At 39.8% G+C, this 12176-nt stretch overlaps 1 non-coding gene across 1 annotated transcript; it reads left to right on the top strand.

Annotated features, from left to right (window-relative positions):
* Nucleotides 1-9305: 9305 nt before the first annotated feature.
* On the top strand, nt 9306-9412 carry LOC120267778. The gene has a single exon (XR_005538570.1). It is a non-coding gene; the product is annotated as a small nucleolar RNA R71 (small nucleolar RNA).
* Nucleotides 9413-12176: the final 2764 nt, after the last annotated feature.

Below are 12176 nucleotides of genomic sequence, written 5' to 3'. Positions count from 1 at the left end.
TGGTCTATAAACTACAATATTTCCTATGATAAAAGTATGCCCACAACTAATGTGAAAAGTGAACTAGAAATAATTTCTGAAGCATGGGTGAAACAACACTTAGCACAACAAAGTACACTAGTTCTAATGTTACCCCTAGTCTGTGAATCCCTAACAATATGTCATAGATCATCCAAAGTCATGCATCATCACAATGAATACAAAGATGACCCTCCCCCACACTTGAACATTACATTTTTCCTCAATGTAATACATGCAAGCACAAAAAAACAAATAAAAAGAAGACAAAGGAATAAATTGAGTAGAGTTATTAGGGCTTCCCTGGACATGGAGAGTGATGATGCTCGCTCTCAACATGAACGACTCAAAAATTCAAAGAAGGCATATATCTTGTAAAAGCAAAAAAAGGCACAAGATGAAGCTCAAAAAAATAAAAAGAAGATAAAATAAAATAAAATACTAAAATGAAATACAAAAAGCAGTAAGATAAACAATTTAACAGTTGATGCACTCTCTACAAAAGTACAGATCGTAACAAGTAATAAAGTGGTACCCTGAGAGGGGTAGGGTTATCAAACCATATTGACTGGACTTCTAGTACTAATCGCTAATCTAATTTCTAGTAGAATAAGAATTCGTTGGTAGAACAATCACTGAACAAGAATAAAAAGATGAGGGTAAAATGAACTGGCAGACTAGGATCGAGTTTTCAACAACAAGAGAGCAATGCCCCGGGACCATTCCTATGCGTTGTAGTATACTGACTTGTTTCTAATGTCTACCAGGTACATCCTAAGATCCTTGCAGGTGCTCTAAAGCAATGTTGCATTTACAGCTATCAATTACGCCAAGTTTTACAGCTATCAATCCGGGGTAATTATTACTTCGACACCCGTGCACTTGCGGTTTACACGCATATTTGGACCCGTGTCAAGTTTTTGGCGCCGTTGCCAGGGAACAGGATACTAGGAACGCTAGGACTTTGTTGCTCTAGCCACTTATCTTTTTCTTTATTTTGTCTATTCCATACTTTCTTTTTCTTCCATCATTCTCATCGATTTTTATTTTGTTTTTATCTATTTCACTCTATCTTCTTCCACTATTCTATTTTGTTTTATTTTGTCTTATTTACTTTTTCTTGCATGGAACTTGAATGATGATTAATCCAGTTGTAGATTTATATTTTCAGGTTGATGCTCTCACTAGAAAAATTGATCAATTTATCAATGTTCATCAACAACACAATCCATATCGTATCAACTATCATCCAAATCAAAGGAGCTATCCAAACCTCTTGTGGAATATTGATGGACAACAATGGGAAGTACCTCCACAAGAATTTCAATGGGATGAGAAAGTTGAAGAAGATGTACTTCGTTTGGAAAGAGTGTTACCAAGATTTATTGAAGCAACCGGTACCCATTTCCAAAATATTGAGGCCATATTAAGTTGTCATGATGTCTCCATCAAAAACATTGAGCATCAATTAGCAGAGATCTTGGACATGCTTGCTAAGGAAAAAGAAGAATTTGAACAAGCAAGGCAAGTATCTCCGGGACATGATGAGGCCATGAACAACATGGAAAAAATTGGGCAAATTGAGTACATTAGGGCAGAAAATGAAAAGCAAGAAGTTGAATATCATTTTGAGATTTTGGATTGTGTGACTGAAGATTGTGCTTGTGAGCGAGAAAATTTTCAAGGGGATTTGCTAGTGTCATGCTCCTCTCAAGTTGAAAATACATTAGAAGAAGAAAACCCTAAGGTTATGGAACAAGCATCTTTCTTTAGGATTGATCAACTCTTACAATGCAAGAAAGAGACTTTGGGAAGGGACGAAGATGTGTGGTAGGAGATTGAAGCCATCCATTGACCCACCTATGCTAAGCTTGGACAATTCCCAACCCAAATTGTTTCCTTGGAGGCCAAAAGAAAGATGGTTGGACTCTCCAATTAATATTCCACCCTGACAACTAGATTCTTGGTTTAAAGGAAGTAGCTATGCAATGTCTAGTCGAGAGGAACACACTCTTTTCAAACCTCCATAAGGTAAGGAAGAGGTACGTCAAGCTTAGTGAAGTAAAACAAGCCCTTCTTTTAAATGTTTTCTAGTTTAGATTTTCATTTCTACAGTAATAAAATCATGAGTGTGTGCTTTGTTAAATTTTTATTGGTGTTAAGTTCTTCATGAACATTTTTGGTGTTTTAGTTTAAATTGTATGTGTGTGGCATGGTTTAGGATGATATTCATGTTTTTAGTTGTGAAATTGGGCTTAATTTCATGTAAATATCTCTATGGATGTGTTTCTACAGAAATTCTGCAGCCCACACGGGCGCGTTGAATTTCCACGCGCCCGTGTACAGTACCCACACCCCCATGTGGAGTTTTCACACCCCCATGTGGGGTAAATTGATGAAGAGGACCACTATTCACACTTTTCATTCACACATCCCTTCATCTTTCTCACACACCCACACCCCCAAACATTTTTCCTTGGTCATTAAAAGGTTTAGAAGGGTTTTTCCTGCCATTTAATCATACTTTATTACTCAATTCACACTGGTGAACTCTCATTTTTCTAACCTTCTCCATGCCTCCATTTTTCAAAATTTATGTGGATATCTTGGTTCTTATGCATTGTTCTTCATGGAAATCATCTTAATATGCTTGAGAAAGCTTTTATAAGAGATTTGGAGTGCCGTTGAGGGTCGAGCATGGCCTTTTTGGCCATAGCCTGGCTCCCACGCGGTCGCGTGGGCTGAAAAAAATGCCCAGGAAACCCACGCGGGCGCGTGTATTTTTCATGCGCCCACGTGGGCTACTTTCAGGCCAAAAATTGGCCACACGGGCGCGTGGATTTTCCACGCGCTCGTGCGGATTTCTGCAGCTTGCCATTTCATGTATATTTGCATTTCTTTGGCAGTTTTCTTGCAGGTATGCCACCAAGGACCGAAAAGCTTTGATCGTATACGATAAACCTTGGATGGGAACATTCTTTTGACACACCGGCAATACCAGAAGATGACGTCGATGCTTGAGGCGTCCCACTCATGATTCTTTAGTTTTCTTTACTTTTGTTTTTATTTTTTTTTAGTTTTTCTTTATTTTATCTTTTAGACTTTAGTTAACTTTGTGTTTTGTTTTGTTTGTGCGAGTTTGTGCTTCATGTGTTTACTTATAAGAACTTGTACATCTTTTCTATTTTGTTGAGTTTCATTGAACCGCTTATCTATGTGCAGATGGCTTTGAGAGTGATGTTGATGGTGTTTTAGTCATAGACATGATCATGTGATATTGTCACATGGTCGTGTGAGCTTCACAACCCATACAACAAGCCCATGAGTTAACTTCACCAAACTATTAAAGAGGAATTCAGAGGAGTATTGTTTTAATTGCATTCCCACACACATTATGCTTCCATTTTTATTATTTTTATTGTGCTTGCATGCGTACATTGAGGACAATGTACATCTTAAGTGTGGGGGAGGGTTCACCTTATACATAACTTTTACTTATGTTTTCATGAGCATGGTCTTGTTGCCAATGAAGGTTCACCTTAGGGTTAAGAGTTTAATTCTTAGTTTTTGGAGGTTATAAACATGGATCCTATCATGCTCTAGTTTTCGTCCAATTTTATTGAATATTTTTATCCGATTGCTCTTTGTGCACTTTTCTCGCTCATTAGACCTATGAAGACTCTAGTTCATTATGTTTGGGATTTTAGTGTGCTAGTTTTTATTTGAAAAAAAAATCAGAATAATTTGAAAAAAAAAAAAAAATTGGAAATTGTTTGTACATAGGGGATGGAAAGAGCTACCACCCATGATGTATGTAGCTACTCTCATAAGTCGGATACTTGTTATGCCCTAATGAGAGAAAGAGCTATCTCATGGGATCTGTGAAAGCTACCATCCTCGGTAGAAAGAACTACCACCTCTAAAGTGTGAAAGCCACTCGGGAGGCATCTTGGGAAAGGGCTACCTTGGAGATTGTGTGAAGCTACTACCTATTCTTTGTGTTTATAAATAAGTCCCATGTTAATAAGAACTTGGTAGTGGACATAGTGTTGACATGAGTTGAGTTTTTCACACACACACACATTCGGATTTTATCACTTTCAATTTTTATCAGATTGTTTGCTAGAGCATTGATTGTTTTGTTTAGTGTTTTGACTTTCTCCATGAATGTAGAATTTTATTCTTGTACTCTTTTAGTGAACCTAAGGCCAAGCACTTCTCTTTTCTTTCCATGAGTTTAATGTTTAATTTTGCTTGAGGACAAGCAAAGACTTAAGTGTGGGGGAGTTTGATAAGTGCTTGAGTAGACATATTTTTATATATGTTTTACATGCATTGAGCATCTTTTTTACCATGGTTTATGTCTCATATTGTGTATTTGGTGTTCTTTTATGCATATAGGTTGTGAATGCCTTGAAGAGTAAAAAGGAAGCAAAGATAGGCTATAAAGACACAATGTTGGGAGTTCTTGTTCAATTCAAGGACCAAGACACGAGAGGAGTTCAAAAACGTGGAGATGTGTGCCAACTTCCAAGAAGATTCAAGTCAATTTACTTGTTGGAAGGGCACAAAGGCAGCCACATCTTCATATTCCTTCTCTTTGTGAAGATTGCAAGACCTCTCAAAGATACGTCGATGAAGAAAAGTTTTATAGCCTACCACATGGACGTGTGCCCGGACATGTGGCCTTAAGAGAAGAGTGTTTGGATCGCGGTTTGTGAAAAGTATTGTAGCAAATTTCATCGTAGTAATCATGCAGCAAAATTCGCATTCACGCGCCGCGTGGAAAATTCTGCGCACCGCAGCTGCACGCGTGGAAAAATCCACAGCAGGGCGATGGAGGCACGTGACGGAGCGCGATCTAAGGCCTATAAATAGCCATTTTGCCCTTTTCTTTCTCATCTTTTGTGCGGTTCTTGAGGGGTGAGACAGCTAGGGTTTGGAGAGGAGGTCTTTGTGGCTTTGGAGGTGCTTCATCAACAACTTTGATCGATTCCTCCTCCGTCATAGCATCAAGGAAGCCACCGGTGAACCTAGCTCGAGTGGGTCCTTTCAAGGCGTCGAAGCTCTCCATCAAGGCCATCAGTTTCATATATAAGGGGTTTTATTTCTATGGTTTTAATGTACTTTCATTCATTGATGGTGTGTTTTGTATGTTGCTCCATGGAGGGCTAAAAACCCTAGAGGGATATTTGGGCTTGTGAACCCTAGGATTCTCATCTTTTTGTGGATTTGCTTAGTGTTTCTATTTAATCCGAGTTTGATTTAAGTTTTTAATCTTGTATTCTCATTGCTTGCTTGTTTAATTAATCCTTGTGGTTGATTGGATTTTGCATGATTTGTTACTTTGATGTGAGAGAGGTCTCCATTAGAGTTAGAACTTCAAGGTTAAAGCAGGGTTGAGAGGGTGAGTCATGAGATAGTGGAGTGTCCCCTCTCCCTTCTGATTGAGTGTATTCTATCTCCGTTCCCTAAGCTCTATGCAACCATATTTGGTGTGAGGTGTGAGATTGAGAGATTTCTCCGCCGGGACCTTGTAGGGGGTTAGGATCCTTCGCCGAGAATTAGGGTTGGATCAATCTTTAGGAATCGGATAAACCTCTTGGAATCCTTAGAGTGCTTTGCAGTCATATGTGGTGTGAGGTGTTGAGATTGAGCGATTTCTCCACCGGGACCTCGTAGGGGACTAGTATCGGTGATTGGGAGGCTTGATCCAATTATATTTGGATTTCCATGACTTAACTTACTCATCATAGAAACACTTTGCTTATTCTATACCTAATAACTGAATCCTAGGGGAAGCATTGCCCGAATACCCCACTTTTACTGATTGAGATCTCCATCCATTTCACCCTTGCATATTCGTCTCCGGTATTCATTTCTTCGCACATTAGATCACCACACCTTTCCATTTATCCTTAGGTTAGATAGTAGAGAAGAAGTTAGTACTAGTAGCCCTGTTCCCTGTGGATTCGACTACCCACTCACCAGGGTAATTATTACTTTGACACCCGTGCACTTACGGCTAACACGCATATTCGGACGCGTGTCAACTAGGTAATCACAACTACAATAATTCACACACACCAAGTTTTACACAAGCATCTACGGAAATCAAGCACACCAAGTTATGCAAACACATGAATAAACACAATAATGCAATAGGACTCCGTAGACATTAAAATCAAGTAGTCAAAGTATAAAAAGCAACATAGTTCAACATCCAGGGGAACCATGGAATGGTTTTCCTCTCATAATTTCATATAACTGAAAAGAAGCATTGAATGTTTAAAGATGTGAAAACATGATTCTCCCTTTTACAAATTCCTCTTAGTTGTGCTTCAAAAGCTTCATGGATGAGCTAACTCCACTTCTCTTGTGCCTCCAACTTGACCTTAATCCCCTTAGATGGTGTGGTGAAGCTTGATCATCATCCTCCTAAGAGTTCTGCCCACTGTAGAATAAAAAAAACAAACAAAAGATGAGGAGAAACCTTAAATCTAGGAGGTAAAAAGGATCTTTCAGGCTTGACATAGTTTGAACATGGTCATGCTCAAACCATGCTCTCCTGTGGGACTTCTGAATTAATTAGCTAAGTATCTATCAGAGATAATCATAGGGTGAGCACACGTGCTCTGTCCATGTTTCGCTTGAGTAGGATCATGCAAGGATCATGCTGGCCATGCTTCCCTTATATACAGAGAGTGCTTTGATTCAGAGAAAATCTCCGAAAGAGAGTATGATCGTGCTCAGAACGTGCTTGGCTTGGAAGCACCCCCTGCTTGGTCAACTACTCAGACATCTTCTAATAGTGACAATCATGGGGACAGAGCACGAGCGTGCTTGGCTTGGACACTTAGAAAAATCTACATTCTTTGCTTGTTTTGTTTTTTATTTCACTCCTAATTGCATTGGACCCTAAATTTCCACACCATGAACAATTATACCTAGAATAGCATCAAATCTATCCAAAATGTGTTAAAAGACAAGCAAACAAATGAATTGGGAGTATGAAAAGCAAGTTATGAATTGCACTTATCAGCAGGAGACTTCCTTTACTTACTGTCACAACACAAAGTACAAGTCCAAATAGAAAATGAAAAAAAAGTCCAACTGTTGAACATAAACACTGAAATAAAAGATAAACCATCGAGTACCCCTCAATCAGACACGGACTCTGTGGCATCTGGGTCATCGAAGCTAGACTCATCAGCAACAGTACTGGCAGTTTTGGCAGTCACAAAATACTCGGCTCAAAGTAATACCAGTAGGACAATCACTAGGAACTTGTGCATACTCCACTATGTCAACATAATCCTCATTGTACAAGTCAAGCATGACTACAAACAAAGTCAAAGATATCCCATGGGCTGACTAAAAGCTCAGAAATAAACAGTGTCCTCTTTGTCAAAATCAGTGTCTGCATGGAGCGATCAAAGGAGAATAAGGAAAGGACCTCCAGAGTGATGTCTCGCCAGACGGGATCACAAATAGTTAGAAGTTGGTCCCAACCTCCCACATCAACAAGCTCTTGAACCTCATCAGCAAGGCCGATCTCCAAAAGTGCATCCCAATCGATATTGAGTGACTATCCAAACTTAAGCTTCTAAGACGCCCAACCTTTGTTGATGTCAGGTTCAGTAAATTTGATCTCTGGTGGTGGGGTTGGCTCCCTATCTTGGTGCAGATATTTGCGAGAGACTTTCTTGGTCCTAGGTGCCTTACCAACGAGTAAGACATTAAAGGAAGTTAGTTCAGCATGAATTTGGTGAGTGTAGAAATCCATGTGGACATGTGGTCAAGCCAAGTGCCCGCGTCGCGTTGGTTGCTACGGTTCCAACCCACGCGGGTGCGTGGGCACTGTTTAGTGTGTTAGAGGGACCACGTGGTCATGTGGCTACTTAGTCTTAGTAGCTCCAGCCCACACGACTACGTGAGTGACTTGGCTGACTCGGCGGCCAGCCCATGCAGTAGTGTGGGCTCATTGTAACGTCATGCGGGTTGGTCTTGTCTCTTCTAGCCCCAATTTCTAAAATAAATTGTATGGCATGACATTAATACTGGCCCCAGAATAAGCTAATGCTTTTTCTTCCCCCAAACCTCTAATTACACATGGTATGATGAAGCTTCCCAGATCTTTCATCTTATTCGACAGATTTTTTGAAAGAATTACTGAGCAATTCCCTTCCAAAACTACAGCTACACTCTCCTTCATTTTCCTCTTGTTGGTCAAGAGGTCTTTCAAGAACTTTGCCTACCAAGGTATTTGCGACAATTCCTCCACAAACGGGATGTTAACATGCAACTATTTGAATAAATCCTGAAATTTCCTATTTTGCTCATCAATTTAGTCCTTCTATAAAAGCTCTGGATAGGGAATTCTTCGAGTATATGAAGGGGGTGACACAGCTATCTCCTTCTCCTTGTCTTGCACCTCATCCCTTGGCTTTTCTTGAGGAATTTCAGTATTCTTCCCATTGGGTGATTTTCCTTGGAGAATTTCAGAATAGTTCTCAGTAGTGAGCTTTTCTTGGATCTCTTGACCACTCCTCAAAGTAATCACCTTTACATGCTCCCTTGGGTTGGTCTCCGTGTTGCTTGGCAGGCTTCCTTGGGGCCTCAACACTAATGACTTCACTATTTGTCCCACTTGATTCTCCAAATTATGTAAGGAAACGGTGTGATTGCAGAGTGTTGCCTCTATATTTTGGAACTTGTGTCGGTTAACTGAATGGACTTTGACAAAACCCTTTTTAACTTTGAAACTCTCTATGGAATCAAAGGTGTTTGCTGAAATCTTAGTGGGACAGCGGGCTTTTGCTGTCCTTGGTTAGCCATGAGAGATTTCGGTGGTTCCTCCATCCTTCGTTGTAGGTATTGCTATAAGTGTTGCCTTGTCCTCTTCTTGCATTGCCCACAAAGTCTACTTGTTCACTTGGGGATGAAATAGTAATTGAGATAAGACAATCAGATGGAAGATGTGAACCCCACAACCATCGCAATTTGTGATCGCTGGCACTCTTAGTGAGTTTAGAGTGCCCAATTTCTTGCTCAATGCCTCAACTTGGGCTAATAAGGATGTAACCACATCAATCTCATGAATCTCAGCCACTTACTTCTTCTCTCTTGCATTCCATTGATAGCTATTCAAGCCCATTTCTTCAATCAATTGTTAGGCCTCCTCTAGGATCTTGTTTCCTAATGTTCCTCCAACGGCTGCATCAAGGAGCAGTTTAGTGCTTGGATTCAACCCATTGTAGAATGTGTGAATGATCATAAACTCGGGGAATCCATGTTATGGACACTTTTGCAAGAGATCCTTGAATCATTCCCATGTCTTAAATAATGATTCTATCTCCATCTGAATATATGAAGAGATCTCATTTCAAAGCTTTATTGATTTCCTAGAGGGAAATACCTTGCAAGGATAGATTCTACCATTTCATTCCATGTTGTGATTGAAGCTCTTGACAATGAATGGAGCCACTATTTGGCTCTTTCCTTCAATGAGAATGGGAAAGCCCTCAAGCAAATTGTATCATTCAAAAACCCATTGATTTTCAGCATATCGCACACTTCAAGAAAATTCTCAATGTGGTTGTTCGGGTCTTCATTAGCTAACCCATTGAACTGCATGGATTGTTGAACCATCTGAATGAAACCCAGCTTCAACATAAATTTCTAGGCTGCAACTGGTAGCCTAACAATGCTTGACTTTGTCCCTTGAACTGTAGGTCGAGTAAAATCTGAAACTGTTCTCTGCTACCCCTCTTGTTTTCCCATATTTCTAGATTCTTCAACCTCTATTTAAGCTGGAAAATTCTATTTTTTGCTGGTTCCTTGCCCCTTCTAAGCAATCTGCGCACAATTTCAGGATCTTCTTCAACCAATGTCTGAGAATTCCCTTGGCTCATAACCAATAACTGAAATCAAGAAAAGAAACAATGAGAAACAAGAAAGAAGTATGAAGTAGAAAAATAATGAAAATTAATGAAACCAAGTCCTAGTGTTCCTAATATCCCGTTCCCAGGCAACAGTGCCAAAAACTTAACACACCAATTTGCATGCGTTTACTACAAGTGCACGGGTGTCAAAGTAATAAAATACCTAATGAGTCGGTGATAAGTTCTTGTATATTAGTAATATGAAGTATTCTTTTCTTACAATGAGCATTACTTTTCTTAGATTTTATCGCTTATACATGTGTATTTGTGTTACTTTTGTGCATATAGGGTTGTGGAGAGCAGTATAGAAGAAAGAAGCCAAAGTAGATCATGGAGGCACCTTGTTGATGAAATCTTGGAGTGAACAAACCCGAAGACACAAGTTGTGATCTAAGACACAAGAGTGTGTGCTAACCTCCATTATTATCAAGCTGATACATGTTTTGGAGGGGCACAAAGATAGTCATATTCACTTGTTCCAACTTGTCCAAAGCTAGCAAGATCGTCGTCAAATGTGATTGTTATTAAAGAAGCAACACGATCTACCACATGAATGTGTGCCCATTCATGTGGCCTCGATAAAGAGTGTGGATTCGGGAGCATTTTAGAGGAGTATTGTAGTAGTTTACTATAGTAAATTACTGTAGCAAAATGCTGTAGCGGTTACTGTTTATAGGCCGCAGAAAACTGAATTTCCAAAAATTCACAAGGGCATGTGGAAATTCCACATGCCCGTGTGGATGCCCGATTCCCTAATCCCGGCTAGGGTTTAGGGAGGCTTTGTCAAGGTTTTTATAGTGGTTCTACGGCCTTCGACACCGCTTTCCTTCGGAAAAGAGTTATTGGGAAAGTTTTCATCGACATCGATTCGGCGAGGTGTGCCCTAGGCTTGACGAGGGAATCTTTGAAGAAGACAAGGCTACTCCACAAGACTATCGATACAAACACCAAGGTGGTTTTATTCATGGATTGCATATCTTTACTTTTGATTTCATTATTAATTGTATTGTTCTCCATGGAGAGCTAAACCCCTAGAGGGTGCTTGGACTTGTAAACCCTAGGATGTTATTATTTCATTGATATTTTATTATGCTTTCTTTAACAGATGTCTTTAATTGAGTTCCAATCTTGAATGCTTGTTGAATTGATTTTCCATTAAAGTGACACTAGGGTTGAGAATCCATCTTGGTAACCTTTGTGGATGAGTGACACACCATGAGGGTTACACAATGCAAGATTGGAGAGGGTTGAGAGAGTGAGTCGAGAGGTAACAGAACGTCCCCTTTCTCCTCCGTTGTGATTTATCTTACCTCCACATTCTAATGGTTCATTGTGGTCACAATAGAGTGAAGTGGTAAGAGACGAACTCTGCTGGGGCTAGGTTGCGTGAGCAACAGAGTGAAGCGTTGAAATAATCCTAGATATCTGTGGCTTAATTGTGACTAGGGGTCTTTCGCTTGGACCAAAGGTTAGATCTATATTAGGTAAAAGGGTTTATCACTTGGAGTCCCTAGAGCTTTATGTAACTTTGCTCAATGTGAGGTGTTGAGACTGAATGATTTCTCCGCTGGAACATAGTGTAGAGTTAGTCACGGTTGACCTTAGGTTTGGGACCATGTATTTTAAGATTTCCATGACTCATAAAGCATCAGTTAAGAGACATAATGATTGGTCTTGCACTCGAAATAATTATTCTAAGGTGAGAAATGTCCAGGTGCCCCACTTACTGTCGATTGCCTCACCTATCTTTTATTTGCGCCTGATAAGTGCTTGAGTAGATATATTTTTATAAATGTTTTACATGCATTGAGCATCATTTTTACTGTGGTTTATGTCTCATATTGTGTATTTGGTGTTCTTTTATGCATATAGGTTGTGAATGCCTTGAAGAGTAAAAAGGAAGCAAAGATAGGCTATAAAGACACAATGTTAGGAGTTCTTGTTCAATTCAAGGACCAAGACACGAGAGCAGTTCATAAACATGGAGATGTGTGCCAACGTCCAAGAAGATTCAAGTCAATTCACTATTTGGAAGGGCACAAAGGCAGCCATATCTTCATATTTCTTCTCTTTGTGAAGATTGCAAGACCTCTCAAAGATACGTCGATGAAGAAAAGTTATATAGCCTACCACATGGACGTGTGCCCGGACATGTGGCCTTAAGAGAAGAGTGTTCGGATTGCGTTTTGTGAAAAGCATCGTACAATTTCAAAA

This window comes from Dioscorea cayenensis, chromosome 1, assembly GCF_009730915.1.
Source record: "Dioscorea cayenensis subsp. rotundata cultivar TDr96_F1 chromosome 1, TDr96_F1_v2_PseudoChromosome.rev07_lg8_w22 25.fasta, whole genome shotgun sequence".
NCBI classification, from domain to species: Eukaryota; Viridiplantae; Streptophyta; class Magnoliopsida; order Dioscoreales; family Dioscoreaceae; genus Dioscorea; species Dioscorea cayenensis.
This window is presented reverse-complemented; position numbering and strand designations above follow the sequence as displayed.